The sequence below is a fragment of the Sinocyclocheilus anshuiensis genome, unplaced genomic scaffold, assembly GCF_001515605.1.
Source record: "Sinocyclocheilus anshuiensis isolate Anshui unplaced genomic scaffold, SAMN03320099.WGS_v1.1 scaffold784, whole genome shotgun sequence".
NCBI classification, from domain to species: Eukaryota; Metazoa; Chordata; class Actinopteri; order Cypriniformes; family Cyprinidae; genus Sinocyclocheilus; species Sinocyclocheilus anshuiensis.
In genome coordinates, this window is record NW_015554160.1 from 260,969 (window position 1) to 264,063 (window position 3,095).

The window sequence follows — 3,095 nt, forward strand, 5'->3', positions numbered from 1 at the left end:
TATGTGTTTTTTGAACCTTAAACCGCATAAACACATTTCATTACACCAAATACACAAAATAATGTTCTTCTTAGCAACATCATATGACCCCTTTAAAAACTGGAAAGCAACAAAATTGTGGGATTTATGCAGTTCGAGTGCTGCTGCCACTAAAACAATATAGGGACAAACCAAAGACTTTCTGAAATTCATGTTCATTTTTCAGTTCAACTGGCTCAATTATCATTTTGTTTATTTAACTTACAATGAAAAAAATTACATTAGAAAAATGCTAAATCTGTATGTGTGTGTAACTCTGTGCCCTTTATTAGAGAAGCATTACATTTTTACAATAGACACAGATTCAGGAAATTGTGTGAACGGGAAGCTTTGATCTTGGGTGCAGAGCTACAAATTGGGATTTTCGTTTGAAGCATAACTGCTCTCTCAATGCCCATGTCAAATCAAAAAGTACTATGGTTTGTTGTGTCACCACGGGTATTTATGATTACAAACCCATCTGCCATAGAGGATAAATAACTAAACGTAGCTATTTCAATTTACATCTTGTTATTAGTTTTTGTCAGCAAAAAAAAAAAAAACGGTTGTGTATGCTAGCATGGCAGTGCACTCTTTCTCCCTCTCTCTCTCTCTCTCTCTTTCTCTCTCAATAAGTCATCTGTCATGCATATATCCACTGATTAAACTGCACACACACTTCATCTTACATACATACTGCTTCAGTGGCTCATTTTGTAGAAAAGAGCAGAATGAAGGAGATATGTAGTGTATTGTTAGAACAGATGGAGGAATGAGTGGAGGATAATTGTGGCCTCTGAACCAAGCGGAAAAGAGAAGCAGTTTGGCCTAATGAAACACACACACACACACACACACACACACACATCTACTGTGTGTTTCTTACTGCTCATCACAGCTGTTTGAGAATGTTTGGCCTTTAAAAGGCATTTAGTTAGAATATAACATGAATGAGCATTAGGGCTGTAGGATGTCGAATATTCATGATATTGGCAGCAATTTTGCTGGTGATATTAGATGAATATGTGATGAATCGTGAATATCACAGTGTTTTTAATTACATTTTTTCCTGTTAAAGAATTAGCTTCACAATTTTGTATTGTGACTTTTGAGTAGCTTTTGAGAGCTTTAGACAGATTTTTTAAATAGTCATTAATATCTAATAGGCTTTTTTTAAATCACAGCCATGACATTTGTCATTTTTGTTTTGTAAAGCATTTGACTGGATGCAAATCTGTGTTGTGTAGGGTTATCATTAAAATTCATCATTAATATGAATGATATAATGGAGTCTCATAAACTGATAGAGGTGGTAAGTTTAATTCATTTCTGTGAATCAGTTCAAACTGTCAATTTTAATGATTCAATTCCGCATGCACGCTAATGTTTTGATGCTCAAAAATGTCTCCATGTGGCAATTTTCATGTACTGATGTTTTAGTAAATATATGCATGGAAATATTGTTCTTTATTACTATAAAATGATACACTGGTTCACATAAACAGCGATGTATCATTCATTTGTTTATTTAGTGAAAAATATATTTACATTTAACTAGATTTTTGTGTTTTTTGTATGTTTTATTTTTATTATTTATTTATTTCAGTCATATTTGAGTCTACTAATATAGCTGTATGGTTCTTCTCATCATCCTTTTTAGACACTTCAACGCAAATATCAAATCAAGGTACATCAAATATTATCAAAAGGCAAAAACAAGATATTTTAGCTTTATTTCAAAGTGTAAATGAGATGCTAAAATCAGACCTCAAGACAGCTAACAAATGTTGCTAAAACATTACATTGTATTTATCAAGTGGACTAACAAGCTAGTTTTGAATTAATTAGCCACAGTAAAAAATGCCAACCCTCTACAAACCTGACAGATGGCACAGTTACATGCTCAGCGTGTGGCTGTAGCATTTCAGGTTTGATAGGAAGCAGTCTGTGAGTGTGCAGTTGTTCCACGCGCCCCCACAACCAGCTGTCAGAGCTAATTCTCATTCAGACTGGACAGTGGAGGTGAGGAGGTGAATTCACTGCTCGCTGCATCCAAGTGGGATAAGTGCAGTGTTTTTGTCTGTCCGTGAAGCATAATGTTTGTGAATTTGAACATATTCTGCCCTTAAAAAGGGGCTTTAGGTCTGCATGTAGCTGTCATGTGGGCAGTGGGATTGTGGGCTGCTTACAATTCGCACACTTTTTGTATACTGTATACTATGCAAAATTATGATTAGTGTGTCCAAAATTTTGTGAAAAATGCCAGATTTTGCAGATTGGAATTTTAAGATATGGATCCATATGTGCTGTTTGGGGTAATATTACACACAATTTGTTGTACTTTGAGAGAGAAGACATTTATAATGGTACTTTTTCAACATTTTAAATATAGGCCTGGGTGATAAAACGGCATCGATATTTATCGACGGTACACCTTCTTCGATATCGATAGAAAAATTGTTCGATATAGCGCACAATATAGGCACGTGCTATGAGTGATGCAGACAGCACACACAAACACGAACACATGCTGAATTGAGTGTTGTGCCTGCCTGTGATGAGGAGATTGTGAATAAAGAATGAATATTAGTCAAATTTAAAATAAACATTTGCATTTGAATGTTAGGTGTGCATCAGGGAGCGTCATCAGTGGCGTGCGAGATGCGGTGATGTAAGTGATGTTGTTGCATTTTAATGTTTTGTTAGTCTAGCCCACGAGACGCGCCGCTGCTGCGTTATTCATTCAAAATATTAGAGAAATATAGAAGCTCAATACGGAGAAGATCTTGAATGGGTTAAAACCGAAACCAAGCCATTCACACAGAACGCATATTCAGCGCATTTTTAGACGGACAAATATGACTGCTGCACTCGCATCTCACAGAAGAGATGTATAGAAAGCCATGCAAAGTTAAAACAGTTTAAACTTTTAGAAAACACGTCACGAATTTGTGGAGGTTTATTGCTTTTCACTGCGTCTCATATGTTTTTAAATGCAGTCCGTGTGAATGGCGCTTCGGCTCTTTGGGTTAAGCAATGCATGAATACATGATGCTGTTTTGTTCATAATTGTTTAT

The 3,095-nt window shown here is 35.7% G+C and overlaps 1 protein-coding gene across 5 annotated transcripts in view; it reads left to right on the top strand.

Moving 5' to 3' along the window:
* The window catches only part of LOC107670839 (sodium/calcium exchanger 1-like), a 114,186-nt gene that overhangs the window by 74,568 nt on the left and 36,523 nt on the right, over positions 1-3,095 (top strand). The window lies entirely within an intron of this gene.